This window comes from Tenrec ecaudatus, chromosome 9 (genome assembly GCF_050624435.1).
Source record: "Tenrec ecaudatus isolate mTenEca1 chromosome 9, mTenEca1.hap1, whole genome shotgun sequence".
Taxonomy (NCBI): domain Eukaryota; kingdom Metazoa; phylum Chordata; class Mammalia; order Afrosoricida; family Tenrecidae; genus Tenrec; species Tenrec ecaudatus.
In genome coordinates, this window is record NC_134538.1 from 54,260,241 (window position 1) to 54,285,518 (window position 25,278).

General features: G+C 37.6%; 1 non-coding gene across 1 annotated transcript; it reads left to right on the top strand.

Annotated features, from left to right (window-relative positions):
* Positions 1-15,686: 15,686 nt before the first annotated feature.
* On the top strand, positions 15,687-15,821 carry LOC142457595 (small nucleolar RNA SNORA42/SNORA80 family). The gene has a single exon (XR_012786300.1). It is a non-coding gene; the product is annotated as a small nucleolar RNA SNORA42/SNORA80 family (small nucleolar RNA).
* The last annotated feature ends 9,457 nt before the right edge of the window (positions 15,822-25,278 follow it).

Consider the following 25,278-nt stretch of genomic DNA (forward strand, 5'->3'; position numbering starts at 1 on the left):
AAGTAGTCAATAAACATCCTATGTATAGAATCAAAACATTGTCAGACACTGAAGGTCTAATGAAAAGAAGAACATTTTTGGAAATGGTGCCAGAGGAGGGGCCCCTAGGGTTAGGAGGCAATGAAAACATGACCGACGAGAAGCTGATTTCTCAATGTAGGGTCAACCTTGACGATGTGACTGGAGTAAAGCCTATGTGAGTGGAGCCTTCGGATCTTCATTGGCTACTGGGTCACAACTCAAGGTAAAAAGACACAGCTGTAAAAGTCAACTAATCATCAGAACTCAGAATGTATGAAGTATCAATCTAGGGAAACTGGAAGACTTCAAAAGGAAATGGAACACATAAAGAGTGATAGGCTAGGCATTAGTGAGGTGAACTGGATTGATACAAGCAGCCATTACATCATAGTTGATCGTATGATTTTCTGATTCAAGATGGTCAATATCAGTCCATTTCACCTCATTAATGCCTAGCACATGGACTTGAGACAAGCTAATGATGAAGAAAGTGAAGAATTCTACCAGCATTTTCAGTCTGAAATTGATTGAAACTGCAGTCAAGATGCATTGGTAATTATTGGCAATTGTAATATAAAAGTTGGAAACAAAGGGGAAGGGATAGTAGTTGGAAACTATGGTCTTGATACAGATATAAAAATGGAGATTAAGTGATAGAATTTTTCAAGACCAAAGATTTTTTATAGCAAATAACAATTCAAAAGGCTACATTTCCAGATGGAATACACAGAAATGAAATTGACTAGCTCTCTGGGAAGAGACAATAAAAAGCTCAATGTTGTTGGTAGGTGCCATGCAGTCAATTCTGACCTATAGCGACTGATGCTCCACAGAATGCAACACTACCCGGTCCTGTATCATCTCCACAATGATTCCAGTGCCTGAACCCATTGCTGTAGCTACGGCATCCATCCTTATACTTGAGGGCCTCGTCTCCTTCCCTGTCCCCCAATATGATGCCCTTTTCCAAGGAATTGTCTCTCCTGACAACATATACAAAGTTTGTAGGAGGAAATCTTGCCATCCTTGCCTCTAAAGAGCATCCTGCTCATATTTCTTCCAAGATAGATTGGTTTGTCCTTTTAGGAGTCCACAGTACTTTCAATATTCATCTCCAGCACCACAATGCAAATGCATGGATTCTTCTTCGGTCTTCCTTATTCAATGCCCAACTTTCACATTCATAAGAGGCACTTGAAAATACTATGTGGCTTGACAAATGTGGTGAAGAAATCTGATGGTGCCTGCCTATCAAAAGATATAGCATCTGGGGTCTTAAAGGCTTAAAGATAAACAAGCAGCCATCTAGCAACAAAGCCCACATGGAAGAAGCACACCAGTCTGTGTAATGATGAGGTGCCAATGAGATCAGCTATCAGGCATCAAAGACCCAGAGCAAAAAATCATAATGTGAATGAGGGGTATAGTATGGAGTGGAGAGCCAAAACCAATCTGTAAGCATTTGGACATCCCCTTACATGGGGAGAAGACAGGCCTGTCAGGGTGCAGTATAGCACCGATGAAACATATAGCTTTCCTCTGGTTCTTTAATGATTCCTCCCCCACTATCATGAACCTAATTTGACCTTACAAATCTGACTAACCAGAGCATGTACATGGGTACAGATAAGAGCTGGAAACACAGGGAATCCAGGACAGATAAATTCCTTGGGACCAATGTTAAGAGTAGCCATACCAGAAGGGGAAGGGGTAGGGGAAGGTGGGGAGAGTAGGGGAAACGGATCATAATGACCTACCTATAACCCCCTCCCAGGGGGATGGACAACAGACAAGGGTGTAAAGGGAGACATCAGATAGTGCAAGACATGAAAAAATAATAATAATTTATAAATTATTAGGGGTTCATGAGGGAAAGAGGGAGGGCAAGGGAGGGAAGAAATGAGGAGCTGATACCAAGGACTCAAGTAGAAAGAAAATGCATTGAAAATGATGATGGCAACATATGTACAAATGTGCTTGACACAATGGATGGATGTATGAATTGCGATGAGTTGTAGCCCACATAGAAGAAGCACAGCAGCCTGTGTGATGATGAGGTGCTGAAGGGATCAGTTATCAGGCATCAAAGTACAAAAAATCATATCGTTGTGTGCTCAACTTCCTGATACGATCACTGAAGACAAACGGATACATAAGCGAATGTGGTGAAGAAAGCTGATGGTGCCGGGCTACCAAAAGATATAGTGTCTGGGATCTTAAAGGCTTGAAGGTAAACAAGGGCCATCTAGCTGAGAAGCAACAAAGTCCACATGGAATAAGCACACCAGCCTGTGTGATCATGAGGTGTTCAAGGGATCAGGTATCAGGCATCAAAGAATAAAATTCAAATCATTGTGAATGAGGAGTGCAGATTGGGGATCCAAGACCCATCTGTAGACAACTGGACATCCCCTGACAGAAGGGTTGCAGAGGAGCCAGTCGGGGTGTGATGTAGCAACGATGAAACATAAAATTTTCCTCTAGTTCCTAAATGCTCCCCCTGCCCTACTATTATCCCAATTCTACCTTACAAATCTGGCTAGACCAGAGGATGTACACTGGTACAGATATGAACTGGAAATACAGGGAATCCAGACCAGATGATCCCTTCAGGACCAGTGGTGAGAGTGGCGATACCAGGAGGGTGGAGGGAGGGTGGAGTGGAAAGGGGGAAACAATTACAAGGATCTACATATAACCTCCCTCCTGGGGGATGAACAACAGAAAAGTGAGTTAAGGGAGATATCAGACAGTGTAAGCCATGACAAAATAGTAATAATTTATAAATTATCAAGGGTTCATGAGGGAGGGGGTAACAAGGAGGGAGGGGAAGAATGAGGAGTTCATACCAAGGACTCAAGTAGAAAGCAAATGTTTTGAGAATGATGATGGCAACAAATGTACAAATGCACTAGACACAATGGATGTATATATGGATTGTGATAAGAGCTGTGTGAGCTCCCAATAAAGTGATGAAAGAAAGAAAGAAAGAAAGAAAGAAAGAAAGAAAGAAAGAAAGAAAGAAAGAAAGAAAGAAAGAAAGAAGGAAGGAAGGAAGGAAGGAAGGAAGGAAGGAAGGAAGGAAGGAAGAAAGAAAGAAAGAAATGTAGGAAGGAAGGAAGAAAGAACCATGGTTTGGATCAGGTGCACTTTAGTCCTCAAAGTAATACCTTTGCTTTCAACATTTTAAAGAGGTCTTCTGCAGCAGATTTACATAATGCAATGGATTGTTTGGTCTCTTAACTGATGCTTCCATGAAGACTATTTGTGGACCCAAGTGAGTAAAAGTCCCTGGCAACTTGAATCTTTTTTCTGTTTATCCTGATGATATGTATTGGTCCAGTTATGAGGATATTGATTTTTTTACAATGAATTGTAATCCATACTGAAAACTGAGATCTTGATTCTTCATCAACAAGTGCTCCAAGTTCTCCTTGCCTTTAGAAAACAAGATTGTGTCATCTGCATATTGTAGATTAATAAACCCTTTTCCAATCCTTCTTCGTATTAAAAAAAGAAAAGAAAGAAAATACTATGGCTTGAGTCAGGCCCACCTTGGTCCTCAACAAAACACCCTTGCTTTTCAGTACTCTAAAGAGGTTTTTTGCAGCATATTTACCTAATACCACACACCCTTTGAGCTACTGAGTGCTCTTTGGAAGAGCATTGATTGTGGACCCAAGCAAGACAAAATCCTTGACAAATTAAAAATCCTCTCTCCATTTATCATGATGATACCTGTTGGTCCAGTTATGTGGATTTTGGTCTTCTTTGCTGGAGATTGCAATCCTCTATCTTCATAAGCAACTGCTTCAAGTCCTCCTCACTTTCTGCAAACAAGGTTGTGTCATGTGCATAAGAAGCCTTCCTTCCATTCTGGTGCCACATTCTTCATAATATAAGCCAGCTCCTCTAGTTATTTGCTCAGCATACAGAAGTGAATAAATATTTTGAGAAGATACAACCCTTTCACACATGTTTCCTGATTTTAAATCATGAATTATTCCCTTGCTTCATTTCCACAACTTCCTCTTGATCCATATACAAAATCCACGGAGCACAATGAAGTATTCTGAAATTTCTATTCTTCTCAAGGTAATCATAATTTGTTTGATCCACATAGTTGAATGGCTTGACACTGTCAATAAAACTCAAGTAAACATGTTTTTTGTATACTCTGCTTTCAACCAATATCCATCTGACATCAGCAATGATATCCCTTGTTTAAAGTCCACTTGAATCTGACTTGAACCTCTGGGCAGCTCCCTGTCATATTTTCTGCTGAAATTGTTGTTGGAGTATTTTAAACAAATTTTACTTGCATGTAATATCAATGATATTGTTCCATAGTTTGAGCATCCTATTGGGTCACCTTTCTTTGGGATATATGAATCTCTTCCTTACAGCCTGTCAAAAAACTGTCTTCCAAATTCCTGGCATAAAGGAGTGTGTGCTTTCCAGTGCTTCATCAGCTTACTGAGACGTTTCAATTGGTATTCCATCGGTTCCTAGAGCCTTGTTATTGGCCAATGCTTTCAGTACTGCTTGAGCTTCATCTTTCACCACCATTGGTTCTTGCTCATATACGGCCTCTAGAATGTCGAACAATTAACTTTGGTACTGTGAGAATGTGTATACCTTCTATCTTTTTAATGCTTTCAGTATCAGTCAATATTCTGCACATACAACCTTTCAATATTGCAACTTGAGGCTTGAATTTTTTTTCTTGAGTTCTTTCAGTTTCATTTAAGCTGAACTTTTGGTTTTTTATAGAAGCTGAACTTTTGGCCTTCCTTTTGGTTTTCTCATTCTAGATATTTGCATATATTTTATAACATTTTACTTTGTCTTCTAGAGCTGCCCTTTGAAATTTTGTGTCCAACTCTTTGACTTCCTCATTTCTTCACTTTATGTTAGCTATTCTAAGATTAAGGACAATGTTCAGAGTCTTTTCTGACATCCACTTTGATTTTTCTTTCTCTCCTGGCTCTTTAATGTCCTTACGTAAAGTCACTATTCAAAAAAAAAAAAGTCAACATCCCTCCATTTCAGGAAGTAGCATATAAGCACGTGCCAATTTTTGCACACATTTTTGTGCTAAAGACAAAAGTTCCATTTTCTCTATAAGCATTAGCTAAAAACTAGACTCAGGGCATTGCCGGTATACCAATTGAAGTGAGTCAGCAGGTTGATGAAGCACTGGAAGCCCTTACTCATCTATACCTCCCTCCTTTTTACCAACCCTTCCAGAATTATGTCTGTGATGGTGAGATTTTGTGAACCCTTGGCTGGGCCAGGTTTCTCAGTATTTGGCAGTAATCCACTGGGATGGTAGCTGATAAGTTTGGGAATTTAAGCTCTTTTTTGCAGTCCTTTTACTTAACTGAGCTTAATGTCTTTTTCTAGGGGCTAGTCTTACCTGGTGTTGTTTGGTGTCATTGAATCAGTTCAGACCCAAAGTGACCTCCTTCATGCACATCAGAATGAAACATTGCCCGGAAAGGCAGGGATGCACCATTCTCACATTTTTTCCTATGCCTAAACCCATAGTTGCAACTATGGTCTCAATCCATCACCTTGAGGGCCTATTTCTCATTTGCTGACCCTACTTTACCCAACATGATAGCTGTCTCCAGGGACTGGTCTCTACTGAAACATGCCCAAGGTATGTCAAATCAAGTCTTGCTATACTTGGTTCAAACAAGATTTCTATTTATTCAAAGGCAGATCAGTTTGTCCTTTTAGCAGTCCATGGTACTTTCAATATTCTTTGTCAGAATCATAACTCAAACACAATGATTATTTTTCAGTCTTTTGTATCCAGTATCCAACTTTCACAAGCATATAAGGCCATTGAAAACACCATGGCATGGGCCAGGCACATCTTTGTAGTGAAAGGAACCTGCAACTCATATTTTACCTCTTGACTGCTGCATTCATGAGCACTGAATTATCAAGAATTATAAAATCTTTGACAGCTTCTACCATTTCTTATTTATCAGGTTGGTACCTATTGGTCTAGTTTGGATGATTTTGGTCTTCTTTACATTGAGTTGTAATCCATACTGAAGACTGCAATCTCTGATTTTTATCAGCAAGGACTTCAAATCCTTCTCACTTTCAGCAAGAAATCTTTCATCTGCGTATCATGGGTTGTTAATACTCCTTCAATCCTATTGCCATGTTCTTCTTCATATAAGTCAGCTTCTCTGATGATTGGCTCAGCACACATATTGAACAAGTATGGTGACAGAAGAAAACCACGAAGCACAAGTTTCCTAAATTTTAAACCATGCAGTTTTCCCTTGTTCTGTTCCCACAACTGCCTCCTGATCTATGTATAAGTTCCTCAGTAACACAATGAAGAGTTCTGGACTTCCCATTCGTCTCAAGGTTATCCATAGTTTATCATGATCCACACAATCAAATGTCTGCACAGTCAATAAAACACAAATAAATATCTTTTGGTGTTCTGTGCTTTCAGCCAAGACCATCTGGCATCAGGAGGGATCTCCCTTATTCCAAGTCCTCTTCTGAATCCAGCCTGGACTTCTGGCAGGTCCTTATCGATGTACTGCTGCAACCATTGCTGGATGAAAATATTATTTCAGCAAAATATTACTTTCATGCCCTATCAATGACATTGTTCTGTAGTTTGAGCATTCTGCTGCGTAGCCTTCCTTTGGAATGGGCACAAATATGGATCTCTTCCAGTCAGTCATCCAAGTAATTGTCTTCCAAATTTCCTGACATGGACGAGTGAGTATTTCCAATGCTTCATCAGTTTGCTGAAACATTTCAATTGTTTCATCACCATTCCTTCAATTCCTGGAGCCTTGTTTTTGTCACCTTTGGTTAGTGACTCCCAAATTTCAGGCAATTGATAGTTTTTCCTGATACTTATAATTGCAGGAATTCTCATTTAGCTCAATTTATATAAAATTTATATTACTTGAGTTATCATAGTATCCATGGAAAGTGAAAAAGGTTGTGGATATTAAACAATAGTTCACATTTGACCCCACTCAGCGCCACCTCAGGAGAAAAATGTAGATACTTCTTACTCTGCCTTTTCACTTCCAGTCACCGAGGCTCTTTTTGACATGGACAGGGTTGCCGTTAGTTAGAATATTTGCAATGAAAACTGGAAATAGTTATAATATACAAACTGACATTCCATAATAAACATTAAATTAGCTTTTGAATGATCTAATGATCTTTAGGCAAAGTCAAACATTGTGGGTTATTGCAAGTCATTGATTAGAATTTGGCAGATAAATTTCTGAATAAAAATTAAAGATAATGATAGTGGGACAAAAGGAAAGTAAAAGGAAATAGAGGAAAGAACTAGGAGGTGAAGAGCATTTATAGAGGTGTAAGTACAGGCATGTACATATATAAATATATTTATATATAGTGATAGGGAAATAGATCTGTGCACATATATTTATATGGTAAGTATCAAGATAGAAGATGGACATTGGGCCTTGACTCAAGCACTTCCTTAATGCAAGAACATTTGGTTCCAGTAACGTGGCATTCTGTGATGCTCATCTTCCTGACATGATTGCTGAAGACAAAGTGAGTGCACAGCAAATGTGGGAGAGAAAGTTGATGGTGCCCGGCTATCAAAAGATACAGTATCTGGGGTCTTAAGGGCTTGAAGTTAAACAAGTGGCCATCTAGTAGAGAAGAAACAAAGTCCACATGGTAGAAGCACACCAGCCTGTGTGATCATGAGGTGTCAAAGGGATCAGGTATCAGACATCAAAGATCCAGAGCAAAAAAGCATACCAATGTGAATGAAGGGGAGTGCAGAGTGGAGACCCAAATCCCATCTGTAGATAATTGGACATCCCTTTACAGACGGCCACAAGGAAGAGACGAGCCAGTCAGGGTGCAGTGTAGCAGTGATGAAACCTACAACTTTCCTCTAGTTCTTTAATGCTTCCTCCCCCACTATCATGATCCTAATTCTACCTTAAAAATCGGCTAGCTCAGAGCATGTACATGGGTACAGATAAGAGCTGGAAACACAGGGAATTCAGGACAGATAAACCCCTCAGGACCAATAATGAGAGTACCAATACCAGAAGGGGAAGAGGAAGGTAGATGGAGAAAGGGGGAACTGATAACAATGATCTACATTTAGCCACGTCCCGGGGGATGGACAACAAAAAAATGGGTGAAGAGAGACATTGGTCAGTGTAAGACATGAAAAAATAATGACAATTTAGAAATTATCAAGGGTTTATGAGGGAAAAGGGGGGAAAATGAAGAGCTGATACCAAGGGCTCAAGTGGAAGGAAAATGTTCTGAAAATGATGATGGCAACAAATGTACAAATGCGCTTGACACAATGGATGGAGTGTGATAAGAGATGTATGAGCCCCAGTAAAATAATTTTTTAATTAAAGATAACCTGGCTAAAGGCTGTAATTAAGAGCTAAGTGGTAACAAAGAGCAGTAAATCTTTAAAGTGAGAGTGGCGATGCCTGGAGGGTGGAGAGAATGTGGGAGAGAAAGAGGGAACCAATTACAAGGATCTACGTATAGCCTCCTCCCTGGGGGAGGGACAGCAGAGAAGAGGATGAGGGAGACGTCAGACAGTGCAACATATGACAAAATAATAATAATTTATGAATGATGAAGGGTTCATGAGGGACGGGGTAGTGAGGGGGGGGAATGAGAAGCCGATATTAAGGGCTCAAGTAGAAGGCAAACGTTTTGAGAATGATGATGGCAACAAATGTACAAATGTGCTTGACACCAATGGATGGATGTATGGATTGTGGTAAGAATTGTACGAGCCCCCAATAAAATGATTTTTAAAAAATACAACAATCAATGGTCATCAAGATTGACAACACCCCTGTCAGGTGGAGATCCCAGATTTGCTATTTTACAAAGAGGAAAATGAACAGAGGCTAATTGCAATTGCCCAATAGGTCCAATCTACTCTTTATCATTGCCAAAATAAGAGTTAAACCCCGGACTTATTGCATTACGCTATCATTCTCTTCCTGTTATCCTTTACTCAATTATAAATTTAGTTAAATATCAGAAGCTGCAGCAGAATAGCCACCTGGTGACTATTGCCTTAAAGCTTAATTCTAAAAAGCCCCTGTATCCACCTTCTAAAAGCCTAATGTTTCAAAGATATAAAACGTTCACAGAAATGATGCAAGCGTTGTTTGTATTAGGTAAATGGGAGCGGCTAAGCAAATGAAACACAGAAGATGAAACGGTGTTTTCTGGAGCACATGGAAGAACAAAGGGCTGACCTGCCCTTGCCCTTGTCTTTCTCAAATATCAACCTCCTTCACCACGTCTCAGATAAGAACTTTTCCAAACAGCAAGCTGTTCAAAAGTGGTCTTTCTTGGCAGATTGTAAGGATAAACACTGTAAAATAAATTTATTGAGTCATTGCAACACACTGGATCCTGCATGTGAAGCTGCAAAAGCGCTGTGTGGTCCAGCAAGTTTGGTTCACGTTTCCATCAAGAAAAGGGAGTTATTTTGCAGTTTGAGATCACAGAACATTGCTTATATGTGTAAGTTTGAGCATTTGTAGACACTCGGCATGTGTAGAATTTCATGGAGAATTTCCTTTCACTGAAGTGATTTCGGTTGATCTTCACTTACAAATTGTTTATTCATTTTGATGCAAAGAGAAGGCTCAGCAGATTCATTCCTCGTGATCTTTATGATAAGCATGCTAGAAAGAGACAAGAATGATCCTGATCATTAGTGATCATTAATCACTACATCACTAAGACACTTGAACATTGCAACCCCTTTCTATCTCTCTCCTTTCTTCGTGCTGGACTTCCTGGACATGGAAGATTTGTTTTGGCCTCAAATTTAATAGGAAATTTATACTACATTTCTTCTAATTATTTTAGTTCTTTTAATTTATTTTAATTTTAGTACATGTTTATTGTTGATAATAACAGTCCTATAAATGAAAGTTATGCAGAGTTTTAAAAATAAACAATTTCCTCTCTTAAAAACTAGATATAAAAATGTTAAGAATTATCTTAACATGACTGTAGACCTGATCTTGAAAGATATTTTCTTGTAAAAGCTTTGCAGTGATTTGGAATTTTATTTTCAACTTTTAGTAAGTAATTTACGTATCCCTTCCTTTTTGCAAGACAGTCTAACCTATTTGGTAGGAATTGGAAGAAAATTAATGGGCATTTTTCTTGAATGTATTCTTTTAAAGATAATTTTCTCAATCTAATAATTTCTCCTCCCTGGCATCTTCTAGAATTCCTAGTCAACTTTTGGTAACCCAATGTTTACCTCAAGGAGCTCTGGTAGCATAGTGTATTGCACTTTTGACTGCTAACTACAGGGTTTGCAGTTCAAAGCCACCAATCACTCCCTGGGAGAAAGAGGAGACTTTTTGCTATAATAAAAATGGAAGGTCCTGAAATGCACAGGGGCAGTTCAACTCTACCCTACAGGATTGCTATGAATCACTGAGAATTGATGTCAGGGAAGAAGTAATGTTTACCCCATTTTGGGACTCTTCCATAATTTCATCAAGTAGAATTAAAAATGGCTCTTTCAGCTGTAATAGCAGCAAGTTGTGCTTTCCGTTTGTTCAGTGAATATTCATTAAAAGTATATATTGCTTGCCTGCATTAAGCCAGACATTTTCTAAGCCAACTAGTGATAAAAACCAGAGCACTTGCTAATATGATTAAGATTACATTCAGGTGATGCTAGTAAATATTCAAGAAATATATACATTTATATAGCATGTATATCACATTATCATCATACCTTTTTAAGTGCTAGCAAGAGAAAGAAAACAGGGCAAGGTTATATGCTAAGAGAGTTCTAGAGCTCGATAAGGAGGCTTCTTCTAAGATCTGATGTTTGAGCAGAAATCTAGGTGACCTCCCAAAAAAGATTTCCAGGCCAAGAAAAAGACAGAAGAAAAGATCTAAAGTAAGTTTTGCTTGAACTCCTCAAGGAACAAGAGGTCATCAGGCTGCTGCTCCATGATTGAAGGAAGAGTGTGAGTAAATAGAAGTGCTTTATCAGTCTAATTATGTAGCCTCGTGTAACGCAGGGATTTTCTTTGAAGCATCTGTGGATGTTGAGTAGGTGAGGTGACTAACTCCTCTTTCAAAAACAATAGTCTGCCCTTCAGTGACTTCACACCTGGCATTCTATTGCAACCCACACCTATATTTAGACTCTTCGATTATTTATGTACAAATCCTCTGACCCTTTAGAATACAAAACATGGGGAATTGATGGAATGGGTACCTGAAAATCTAAGCAGATCTTTCAAATGAGCAGAAGAGTATTCTGCCATCAGGGAATAAGAACATGAAATTTCAGACCTATCAAAGTCAGTGGTGCCATGTAATTTATAAACTCCTGGTTAAAAATCTGGCCAGTGGTGATTAAGTGTCATCTGTATCAGTTTCTACTGAGTGTGATTTTCCATTAGAATAGAATTTCCATTCAACACCTTCCCGATGAAGGAAAGACAGTGTAAACTTTTTCAGCACAATCTGGAAACTCTGAAAAATGAAACGGCAAAATAAATGATGCAGATTATCCGCCACTACAGGCTTTATCCTCGACGTTGTCCTGTCCCTTCTTAAAACAGTTATTCGTTTGCAATCTGTTGACCTTTTTTGAGATATTGTCCCCATAATTTTTTTCAGAAAGTATAAGTGATTCCACAATTCTTTCATCCAAGCTCCACCATAAATGAGATGATGGCCTTTGCTTCAATGTTAGCAAAATTCCGGGGCTCTTTTTTGTCTTAATGTTCTTACTGCCTCAAACTAGATCATGTTTAGATATGTCATAAAAAGTTAGTATGAGTTTTTTCTGCTGCAGAAAAACTTTTAAAATCCATGCATTTCCTCTATGCAATGTTGAGGCTTTTGATATCTTTAATCTGTACATTCACTCAGGAATATATATGCAAAACCGTATTTACTTCTGTTGTCTTTAACCCTAGCACTCTATTAATATTTTCCTTTGCATTCACCATATCCTTCTGACCTTGATCTTATTGTATATTATCTTTCCTTTTACCCAAATAAAGCCTGGTGTCATAGTGACTTATGCATTGGGACACTAACACAAGTTCAGCGGTTCCAAACCAATACCTGTACCATAATCAGTTACAGCCTTGGAAACCCACAGGTACAGTTCCCCCCGTCCCACGGGGTCTCCATGAGTCTGAATCACCTTGATGCCAGTGAGTTTGTTTTCTGTTGTTTCATCCAAATAAATATATGTCTGCCCTCTAGTTACTAATCTGGGCTCCACCCTCATCCTGCCCCTGTAATCATTAAAACGCGTTTCCTTTTGTGTGGGAGGCTTTTCTTGACTCTTTCCCTCTGTGATCTCATATATTTATCCTTTGGTGATGGACTTACTTCACTGAGCATAATGGCCTCCAGATTCATTCATGTTGAGATGTGTTTTGAAAATTATTAATTGTTATTTTATTTCTTGAGTGGTTTGTTGAGTGTGTGTACTATAATTTACCAATTCTTCCCTTCAGGAGCATTTGCGTGCCCCCTATATTTTTGATATTGTGAGCAGTGCTGTAATGAACATGGATGTGAATGTATCTATTGGTATCACAGATATTGTTTCTCTAATATATATATATACTGGTAGTGAAATTGCTGGGTCATATGGTATTTTCAACTTTTAATGAAATTCCACGTGAAATTTCAAAGTGGTTGTGCCATTTCACATTCCCACACCAGAAGTGTATGAGGGCTCTATTCTCTCCATACTCTTGTCAGTGTATGTTGTTTTAAATTTTATTTTATGGAAATTTGATGTTAATTTTAAAGTAAGATGATCTACCATTGTTGTTTTTATTTTTATATCTCTAAGTCTAATGATCATGACATTTCTTCTTGTATTTTCTGTCCACCTAATATCTTCTTTGATGAAGTGTATGTTCAGTTACTTTCCCTCTTTCTACTGTGCACTCTGAACAATGCATCTGCTTTGTCACATAGATTTGAGTGTATTGTATTTCATTCTTATTTTACTCAAGGAGTGTTTACCAAATAGTTTTTAAAGCAGTGTTATTTGGTTTCCATTATATGATTTTTTTTATCTTGGTCTTCCTCTTATTGGTTTCTAATTGTATAGTATTATGATGTAAGAAATTTTTTTCCTAATAACTCACTGTTATTAAATTGTATGAGACAGGATTTGTTACCTAACACATAGTCCTTTCTAAAGAATGGTCCATGTACTGTGGAAAAGACCGTGATGATGTTGGGTGGAGTGTTCTACATATGTAATCAAGTTGGTTGAATTTGCTGTTTAGTTCTTTGTATTTTAGAGTTGCTTTCTAGTTATTGTGTTCTTCCTTGAAAGTGGTGTATTGGAGTTTCCTACTCTTTTTAGAATTTTCTATCTATCATTATGACTTTAGCTACTCTTATATTGGATGCATATTTACTTATGATGGCTATATCCTCATTCTGTTTACCATTAAATCATTCTATAGATTTCCTTATCTATTATGCTGATTTCTTCCCTTAAATCTAAAAATTAGATTTTTACCAGAGGAAAATTTAGATCAAGTGGATACATTTATAGAAGCACCATCCACCCATATTAACTCGGGCTGATGGAGTAAACCTCAACAGATGCACAATGCAATAACAAATAGATCAGGTCATTAAAATACTTTCAGCAAGAAAGTCCAGGTCCAGATTGCTTTACTGAGCAATTCTAGCAAATATTAAGAGAAACTATGACTCCAATTCTAGCCAATTTTCTCAAGCACATAGCAGAGAACAACACATGACTGAACTGATTTCATGAAACAAATATAACCTGGACACTAAAACCAGCCAAAGACATTTCCAGAATATACAATTACAGACCAATATCCCATAAAGATATTGACTCTCTTTCCCCTCTATATAAAATTGAAAATTAGCTTTACCATTTCTCTGAAGATGGAATTTGGAATCTAGATTGGAGTTACATTGTATTTACAGATTGCTCTGAGTTGCGTTGGAATTGTAAGCCTTTCTAACCATAAGTATGGGATATTCTTTCATTTATGTAAGTCTCTATTGTTTCCTTAAATTGCATCCTATAGTTTTCTTTGTTTAAGTCTTTCATTTCTCTGGTTACATTAATTCATAAGTACTTCAAAATTCTCAACAGAATACCGGCCAATAGAATTTAATATATCAAACAAACAATGCATCATGATTAAGTGGGATTCATTCCAGATGACGCAACATTGGAAAATCAATTAATGTAATCCACCATGTAAACAAAAGATATGAACTACATCATCATGTCAATTGATGCTGAAAAGGCATGTGATAAAATCCAATATTCTCTCCTGATAAGAACACTCAGAAAAATAGAAATAGAACGGAAAATTCACAACACAATGAAAACTTTATATGCAAAACCAGCAACCAACATCTCCTTCCACAGAAGAAAGCTGAAAGCATTTTGCTTATGAAGAGGATCCAGAAAAGAATGTTCCTCATCACCACTATTATAAACACTGGGATGAAAATCTTACTAAATTCTATCAAGAAGAACAAACTAAAAGGCCTCTTTATTTCCAACCTCAAAACTTGTTCCACAGCCACAGTAATCAAAACATATCGGCACAATAATAGGTCTATCGAACAGTAGAACAGAATAGAGAACCCAGAAAAAAATCATCAATCTATATACAACTGATCTACCACAAAGAGCTAAAAGATATTAAATAAGGAAGCCTATGGCAGAGAAGTTGGGGGAAATAGGGAGCCAACAGTGATACTGAGAAAGAAGAAAATGCGATATTCTGAAATTGATTGTGAGGATAATGGCACGACTCTTCTTAATATGATTGAAATTTATTTGTATGGTATGTGAACTGCATTCCAAGAAAACTATTTTGAAAATTAAAGAGGAAACAATAAACTGGAAAACAATGGAAATATCAACAAGATAAGTTAGTTCTTTGGCAAGATTTTAAAAATTGAGAAAACCATTGGCAAACTTCACAAAGGAAAAAGAGCGGATGCGAATATCTAGAGTTAGAGATGGAAAGGGGGACGTCACAACAGATATAAATGAAATAAAAAGAATAAGAATGCACTACTATGAGCGACTGTTTGAAAGCCTATATGAAATGGATAAATTGCTAGAAGCATGTCATCTACCCACATTAATGCAGACTGATGTAGAAAACTTCATAGACAAAAGAAAAAATAGATCAGGTCATTTAAAACATCAACCAGGAAAAATCTTCACTTGGGGAATCTTTGTTTTTTTAACAGTTTTATTAACACTCCATCCACATATGATACCATTCAATAGTTCAGTCAGATCAAGAAGAGTTGTATAATTTTAACCATAATCAATTTTAGAATGCTTTCTTCTTCCTTGTAATCACACACAACAAAATATTCCCATATGGAGAATTCTGCCAACTATTAAGTGAAGAGCTTTCACTTATTCTACACAGACAATTCCAGAATATAGGAAAGGACAGAAACTTCCAAGATGATTTAATGAGGCAAACACCTGCCCCCCCCCAGGAAAGCCATGCAAATATAACACAAATATGGAAAATCACACCCCAATATTTCTTATGAACATAAACACAAAAGTTCTAAAAAATACCTGTCGTGCATGGGTTTGGATTTGTGGCAGGTCCGATCCCATGGGCCTCTCACAGCGTCCCATGTGAAAGCAAACTGTCACCCCAAACCGTTGCCTGGCTTTACCCCCGTGAACTTCAAGCAATGATGTGGGTTGCACAGTAGGAAAAAAATACCTGTCAAAAATAATGCACCAATACATCAAAAAATAATACACTGTGATCAAGTGGGATTCACATAAGTACACATGGATGGTCCAACATTAGAAAAACCATGATTCTAATCCACCACATAAACCAAACTAAAATAAGAATGCATAATCATCAATACATAAAGGCATCTGACAATATCCAACACCCATTCCTAATAAAACACTCAACAAATAAGGGACATTTCTCAACATATTAAAGGTTATATATAAAAAACCAATTGCTAAAATCTTGTTCAATGGGGAAAAAAATGTTTCTTCCCCACTAAACAAGCATTTCCCCAGTAAACGGAACCAGAAAAGGATGTCTTCTATCATTACTCTAAGTCAACATTATACTGATGTCTTAGCCAGACCCATGACCCAACAAAAAGAAATCAAAGGAATCCAAAGGAGACTAGAAGTGAAACTCACATTAGCAAATGATAGGATTCGACATGTAGAAGACCCGAAAGATTAGAGAAGAGGATTTTTGCAAACAATAAAAAGATATGTCAAATGTCAGTATATAAGATTAACAATGAGAAATCAACTGATTCCTGCATATTAACAAATAGGCTGATGAAAAAAGACAGAAAGATAGCATTATCATATCAATACAAAAGAGGAAATATTTAGGAATAAGCTTTAGCAGAAAACATTCTATAGAACACTATTATATTAAAAGAAACCCAAACAACCTATACTAATGAAATAATATCACATATTTGTGGATTGAAGGGTTAATATTGTGAAAATCTAAATAATAGACAAAGCAAACTATAAGTACAATGCAATTCACTTCCAACTTCCATATCTTAATTTTTTAAGATATACCCCCCCCACCCAGCACACACACACACACACACAGTGAGGCAAACCAACAAGAGAACATAACAGATCAGAAATGGGAGCAAAGTAAAGCCACAAATCCCCTGTGGGCCCCCCAAAATAGACTTCAGGCTAGGAGGGGCAGTTCCTGAACCCCTGGCCTGGTTGGGAGATAGTCATAAAAGTCAGTGAATAGACATGGAATTATGTATGCTTTTTCTTTTGAGGGAGTATTCTTCTAGCCTTTTGTTCTCAATGCAGTCTTTTGTTTTGTCTCTGTTATTTTTGTTTTGCCTATCTATATAAGATAGGCATGCGAAGCAAGCCCGAGGAGAAAGAGATGGGACCAATGGTTACAGAGGGACTTTGGGGGATGGGAGTGGTGAGCAAACAGCGCCACAGACAGGGGAACAACTAGGGAATTGAAATCAACAATGAGGAGGATGTAGAGATCCTAGAGATGTTGGAGCAATAGCAATCTAGCGAAGAGGAATTATTAAGAGACAGGCAAGCATGATTCTGGGACAGGAGGAAGGTAAAAAGAATCAGAGGAAAGATCTAGGAAGCAAAGCTATGGATAGAGATATAAACATAGGTATGTACATATAAATATATTAATTCATAAAATAGAGGTTTTGGCCTTTGTGCGTATATTTGCATGGCAATAATTTGAGGAAATGGACAGACTTTGGGCCCCTGCTCAAGTCCTCCCGCAATGTAAGAACACTTTAACAGCCTGGAATTCTGTGATGCTCACCCACCTGACATGATCATTGAAGATAAAATGAGTACATAAGCAAATGTGGTGAAGAAAGCTGATGGTGCCCTACTATCAAAAGATATAGCATCTGTGGTCTTAAAGGCTTGAAGTTAAACAAGCAATCATCTAGCAAAGAAGCAACAAGCCCACATGGAAGAAGCACACAGGCCTGAGTGATGATGAGGTATCGAAAAGATCAGGTAACAGGCATCAAAAGACCTGAAACTAAGTATATATACACATATATACAATATATGCATATGTGTGTGTATATATGTGTGTGTATGTTTATATATTCTGATGCCTGAAATGATATATAGTTGAGAATGAGAGAGGTCAGAGCAGAGACCCCAAACCCACCTGTGGACAATAGGACATCCCCTCACAGAAGGGTCCCAAAAAAGGGGTGAGTTAAGCAGGGTGCAGTATAGCACTGAGGAAATACACAATATTCCTCTGGTTCTTTGAGACTTCCTCGCACAGCCCCCCACCCACACATACTATCATGACCCTAGTCTTGGCTAGACTGGAGAATTTACCCTGGTGTAAAGATCTTCCACACATGGAATTCAGGTCAGATAAGTCCCTCAGGAATAGAAATTGGAGTAGCGATTCCAAGAGGGTAGAGGGAAGGTGGGGGCAGGAAGAAGGAAGGGATAACTGATCTCAATGATCAATGCATAAACCCCCAGGGGGATGAACAACAGAAACATGGGTGAATGGAAACAGCAACTGGTATAAGATATGAAAATAATTTATAATTTATCAAGGAGTCACAAGGGTAGGAAGTAAAAAGGAGGATCTGATATCAAGGACTCAAGTAGAAAGAAAATGTTTAGAAAATGATGATGGCAACATATGTACAAATACACTTGACACAATTGATGTATGGATTGTTATAAGAGTTGTAAGAGCCCCCAATAAAATGATCTTTAAAAAAATAAAATAAAAAGAGATGTATTAGTTTATAAAACTGGAGATCCCAGATAGTATAAACTTCAGTTTGAAAGTCTAATACAACTCTGATACCTTTTCCTCTGGGGCAATTTTCTAAGACTTCCTTACTTTCATTAGCATGAACCGAGTGATGGTTGTATTTTCTTTAAATTGTTTTTTAAAATAATTTATTAATCCAGAAAACATCAGGAGATGCTTACAATTATTGCATTCTCTTTCCAGATGAGGAGTCTAATGCAATTCAACATTGATTTTGTACGTGATTTGTACAAGAATCTTTCCAGTGAGGTGGAAGTTGGGATGTCCCAAATATTCAGCTTTTCCCACTTTGATGCCATTCCAGTATCCCTGTTATGAATGATCACTTCTCCCCTCAGAATTCTGCCTTATGTTCCGGGATTCTGTGATTTGCTGCAACAAGTAGAGCCCATAAACCATCAAGGATTTGGTTCATCTGGTCGTAGAGGCTGGTGAATCCCAAATCTAAAGCTCAGATGTACAACTGGAAGATTCTATTCAGTTGTAAACCTTTAAATCTTTGTTGTAAACTATAAACCTTTCTGTTGACTCACATGGCTGAAGAACCTGATGTATCAGGTCGGGTGACAGGCAGATGGCTGAAGTCCCAAGCAGCAGAGTTGAGGCAGAGAGAAGCCAGACCCAAGATCCAGTTGCTGAGCACAGCTACAGAGATAGAAAGGGCACAAAACGCAAGCAGGTCTCTCTTTCAGCAGGGCATCCTGGATAAAATTATCTCTAGTTGAATCCGTCCTGCAGCTTTTCTTTCTACAGTGCAATCAGGATTGAGCAGTTTGGAAAATGAGAGTTAAAAGTAGGTGCTTGATACCAGGAAATCTTCATTTGGGGCCTCATCTGCTTTCAGAGTTTATATGGAAAACTCCCTTACACTAAACTCAGGAAATTTGGGGCTTGAATGAAATTACATTTCTCCCATCCCAAGCAAGAAGGGCCTGGTTCTAAGGAAGCTGAGAATTAATGAAAACTTTCTAAATAATACTCCACCCCCCAGCCTATGTTGTCAATACAGTACCTTTTTCTGATTAACCAGGCAATTAAGTGAGTCCATTTAATTAATCTAAAAGAATTTTTCTCAATGCTTCACTATGAGAAATGACTGGTATTGTGCAAGGCCTCGTTTCAAATTCACTTATTTTTAATGACAGAAACTACTGAGTGGAAAACTTTAGCATATGTGCATATAGACGTTAATATCATGCCTCAACCACATACTTCCAACAGTACTTTCAAGAAATGTCTCTCCAAAAGAGACATACATATCAGGTGGCATGTGTCATGTCTACTTGTGCCACTCCATGGGACATATCATTTCTTCAATGCTTTCAAGCATCTCATATAGTAGCATTACCTAGTTAAACAAGTATGAGAAATAAAATTTTTCAACTACCAATGTAGAATTGGTAAGATTTGCTTATGATTAATAAGTCATATGACTTAGGAATTGCTATCTTAATTAAACTTGTCAACAAATAGCATAAACAGGATGGCTGGAAGATTATGTGATGGATATAGTAGAAAGTACATCTAATTTAAAATGCACAAACCCAGAAGATGTAAGGTTGAAAGATGATAAATGGAGCCATGATGAGTTGACTTTGGCAGCCATCTGAGTCAGGTTATCCCAGTAACCAGTCCAGGCATGGCTGGACTTTGTGACCCAAAATAATGCTAGACCACAAAGATCACATAAATTGTAAATCAGTTTGAAGCAAGAGAAGGCATTTTAATTTAGAAGTAATTTTCATAAAGGGTACAAGTAATTGGAGTTCCATATTAGATTGATACTTGAAAAGGCCTTCACACTGTAAATTATTTTCTGCCTTGCCCATTTCTAAATCTTGTTCATGATGAGTGACATTTAGGGTCTGTAATCTTGGTAAATTTTCTATCTCCTTAAGTTCTACCATCTGTAAAATGTGGCCAGTTACAATTATTCTAATCCAGCAGCTAAGAAGATTAACTATGTATCCATAAATATGCATCATATATATGAGATGCTTGACCATGAATTATGATAAAATATTTTAATTTTGGCTTTTCATAGTTGAAACCATGTTCCCTACTCTATTAAGGCAAGATTTATATTTTTAATTATTATTGAGATTATGAGGTTGAGTAGACTTTCACTCCCAAATGCCATATTATCTAAATATGAGCTATTTTTACTACTACTTACAAATACTGCAATAGTTTTTTTATTTATAGATTCATTTATAAATTTAGAAGAAAATTACATGCTGAGGTATCTTTGCTGCCTTAGCAAGTTTAAACTCAAATTTATATCTTCCATATTTATTTGTGATTTTTTTAGCACAGTCTGACATTGAATGACAGGCCAAGATGATGTTAGATGAATGATGATGACTTCCTATTCCATGCAAATGAAGAGAATGAGTTAGTGTCTGTCTTACGCTAGATTCTCAAAAAGTCAAACTGTAGGTCACAAACCCATCCAGGGTTAGGTAACTGAATGTGGGGGTTGCACAAATGCCCCCCAAAAGGGTGAAAATAAAAGGTCTCTGAATGTTCAATGATAAAAAAAATTAAAAATAAAACATATAATGAATCAGAGGTGCTTTTGACAGTGCTTGTCTAAGTGGCAAATTTATTGAGTGAAAAGGACTCAAGAATGGGAAAAGGTTAAGAAGTCCCACTCAAGAGAAACAAAACCAGTAATGCTTATATATGTGTGTATGCATATATGCATGTGTGTGTATAAATTTATATCAAGAAAATAGCTGGCAGGGCTGTATAAGCTGGCAGGTACAGTCTGAGTCCAGGCAAGTTCTAAGTCCATGTGTCAGATGTTAAGTTGAAAGGATCTGGGTCTCATAGCTTCAAAGGCTGATGAACCCAAGGTCAGCAGAAAGACAACAGACTGGTGACTATATTGGTTAAGGTCAGCAGGTCAGGTTTTTGACTAATGAGGTGAATGAATCCAAGGTGGCAGGTCAAATGACAGTGCACAAATGGCTCCCAGGATAAGCAGGCAATATCATAGACCTTTGGTTCAAGTAAAAAGAACCAGAGTTGGATGAGCTAGATGTAGGATCCAGACACAGCAAAAATATTTCTTATAGCATCCACTTATATAGGAAGTAGGCCACATCTCCAGAGAAATATCCTTCTAATTGCGTCAAAACCGTGACCAGAGAAAGGGTTGCATTCCACTCTAACCTTTTTACAACTGGAGTTGATTATGTTGTGTTAGGTCACATCACAGGGGATGTCTGTGTCTCACCTGCCAAACCACTGTGAATCCTGGCCCAGCCAAGTTAACACAAAACCTAACTAACAGTGTCTGTAGTCCTGTCCCATAAAAGATACTTCTCATTTTCTACTTTTTGTAATGTTGCACATGGTTTCCTCTCAACTACTGCACTAAAGATTGGCACTTTAGACCCACTCGGAGGTGCTGTGGAAGGAAAACTAAGTAATCTGCTTTGTAAAGATTACAGCCAAGAAAATCCCACGGAGCAGTTCCACTCTAACATGGATTGCCATAAAAATTAATAACCTTTTATGGACTTATTTTTTGTTTCGATCTTACCACAAGCTTTAGACCCAAGGATCCGCAGTGGCATAATGGATTAACCATCAGACTATTAACTGCACAGTTGGCAGTTCAAAGTCGCCACCAGGAGAATTATAAGGTTATCTGCTTCCATAAAGATTTAAAGTCTTGAAAACTTATGCATCAGTTCTACTCTATCCTACAGAGTCACTATGGATTGAAGTGAACGCGACAGTTTTGTTTTATTTTCAAACATTCCGTTTATTTCACTTGGTTACTATTAGGAACCATTCAGTTGGTTACACTTCATAGGAACCCTATGAACAACACCAGAAAACACTGCCCGGGCTGAAGCATCCTCACGATTGTTCTTATTCTTGAGTCCAGAACCCAGTTGCAGCCACTGATCAATCTATTTCATCGAGAACCTTGCTTTATTTTTCTGACATTTTTTTCACCAAGCATGATGGTCCTCCTCCCTTCCCCCATGGACTGATCTCCCCTGATTACATGTCCAAAGTACATGAGATGGTTTGGACTTCACGCAGAGCCATGTATGCAGCATTTATCTGTTGCTCATGCTTACTCGTTACCAACAGGACTGATTTTGTTCACCAATAGGACCACCTTCGGTAGTTACATCTCGGAATAACTTCAAGTGGTGGTCCTGTGAGACACATATATTCCTCCAACAATTATCTCTTAGCTCCTCTCTATCTGCAAGTACCCTTCAAGGTGATGCATTAGATGCTAACAGGAGTAAGCTGACTGGAGATAATGGCTTTCTTCCTACAGGCACCATCTTTTAACCCCCATTACTACTTCTTGTCCAAAGAGTACCTATCTACTTGTGTATATGCCGACTTTTTCAGCACATTTTTAATGTAGTTTTTGTGGTAAAATAGGTGCCTCGGGCAATATTTGGATCAGCTTATATTTGAGTATATAGGTAGTTATTATGCTTAAACCTGCAACAATTGTCTTCTTAACAAGAATAGAAAGCCAGATGAAATTCTGAGGCATCAGTCTTGCTGACTAAGTTGTCTGTACTGCTTATTATAACAGAGTAAACAAATCTATTTCAATTTTTCCCCTTTTCAAAAAGATTCATTTATTTTGGTGAAAGAATATAAAGGACTTTGAAACGCCCACGGCAATTCTTCACTATCTTTAAATTATGTTGTTGAAACAATGTTGTACACCACAAAGAATAGATAATTTAAACAAATTCTACATATATCATTCAAGGACATTGTTTACATTCATCAAGTTGGAACTGTTCTTGATATTCTTTTACAACTTATTCTACTGCCATTAACATAAATTGACTGTATACTCACCTCCTCCTCTAATTTCCCAGATGTTGCTGTCAATTTGATGCCACCTAGACAAATCTTTGAAAGGGTGCAATGCTCATAGCAAACATACTTTCCTAATCAACCTAAACCGCTTTGCTTCCAAGTAGCCTTCCAAGGGAAGTTTTGTTTTGAGGTTTAGGCTTAAATATAATCTTAAGACAATAGTTGCTGGTGTCCATCTAGTCTCAATAGTGTCAGAATCTTTGGATTCCATTGAGAATTTGAAAGCCTATTCTTAAATCAAAATGTTTGATAAATGTAGACAGGGGCCTTTTATTCTCATTTCTTAGAGCAGATGCGGATGCTCATGGTGACAGCCTTTCCTTTCCAGAGGCCTCACCCTCTTTCTCCCTCGACTATGCAGATAGATGATTATCAGTGGTTAGAAAATAGATGAATATTGGCATGTTTTTAAGACCCCAAGCAGTATGTAAGAAACTCGGAGGTAGAGTACAAGTACTAAGAAATACTAGGCCAAGTGATGAGATATCCCATAGGATCATAATTATAAACCTCTGATTCAAGATAACAAAACACATGAAGTGCCTTACATGGCACCATATGCAGTCCTACCAACAATTTTTAATATTCATTACACAGTCTTTGTCAGTGTTCAGATTTAAAATTTGGTGACATCAATTACATTAGTAAGCTGTGAAACCATTACCCTTAAATGCTGCCTCCCATCATCACAAACAAAAAAGTTATTTTATTCAAAATAATGACTCTCTCTCCTGTCATTTTATGTAAGCGATATCACACAAAATGCATCCTTTCATGACTAATTTCACTCAACAAAATGCTACCAAATTTGATACGGGCTTCAAGGTCACCCTTGTATCCATGTTCATCCATGTACTTGTACATCAGGACTTAATTTCTCTTCTGGCAATGCAGTACTCTATTATATGTATTTACTGCAATTTGTTTATCCATTCATCCACTGGTAGCTCCTTAGGTAGTTTACACCTTTTGCGTATCGTAAGCAATTCTACAATGAACAATGGTATACAAATATCTGATTATGTTGATATTTTGCTGTTCCACCAACAACTGATAGGATTCCAGTTCCTCAACATTTTGTCAACAGCAAAGCCCAGCAGGACATGTCTGTGGAGGCATCAGCATCTTCCTTCATATAAAAAAGTATAGGAGATGAGATGGTGAGGGATGTACCTTATCCTTTCAATGAAGGCAAGTGGACTCTAGTCAAAACAAGCTAACCTGCCTGAGCTGGAGTGATCCAAGGCTCCATTTCAAAGAGTTCATATGGTTCGGCAAAAGCACTGAAAGAATGAATTCTTAGGCATGACATCATAGGCACCGACAACAAAATACAAATTAGAGCAATAGGATCTTATCAAGACGTGCTAATAAGACTTTGACAACAAAGTGAAGGGACAACTTAGAGTAAGGGAGACAATCTTGGAGAAATATCATACTGTTGTATAATAGACAAAGATCTGGTATTCAGAATATATAAAGTAATCCATATATATACTTAAAAAGGAAATAAACAAGCCTATTAAAATGGGCAAAGGAACTGAATAAATATTTCACCAAAGGCATTCAAGTGGCCAACATATGCAGGTTACAAAGCTCAACAGCATTAACCAGGAGAGAGATGCAAATCAAAACCACAATGAGATGCCACTTCACTCTTCTTAAGATGACTAAAGGAAACCTTTTACCTTTTATTGAAAATCATGACTACTTGGGAGGTTTGTTTTAAGAAACAGAATAAATTCCGCATTTCATGTTGTAGGAGTCTTCCTTTTCATGTAATGCACTGTGCTCTCCCTCATGATATTGACTGGTGTGTAGGGTTTTTTAAAACAAAAGTTTGACAAGTAGACTAGAATATAAACTATGGAATAATAGACCATCATATTTTAAATGCTAGATATTTAAATTTAAAATATACTTGTTTTATAAATAAGTAAATCGAGACTAAGAAGGACTCATTTTTTTCACA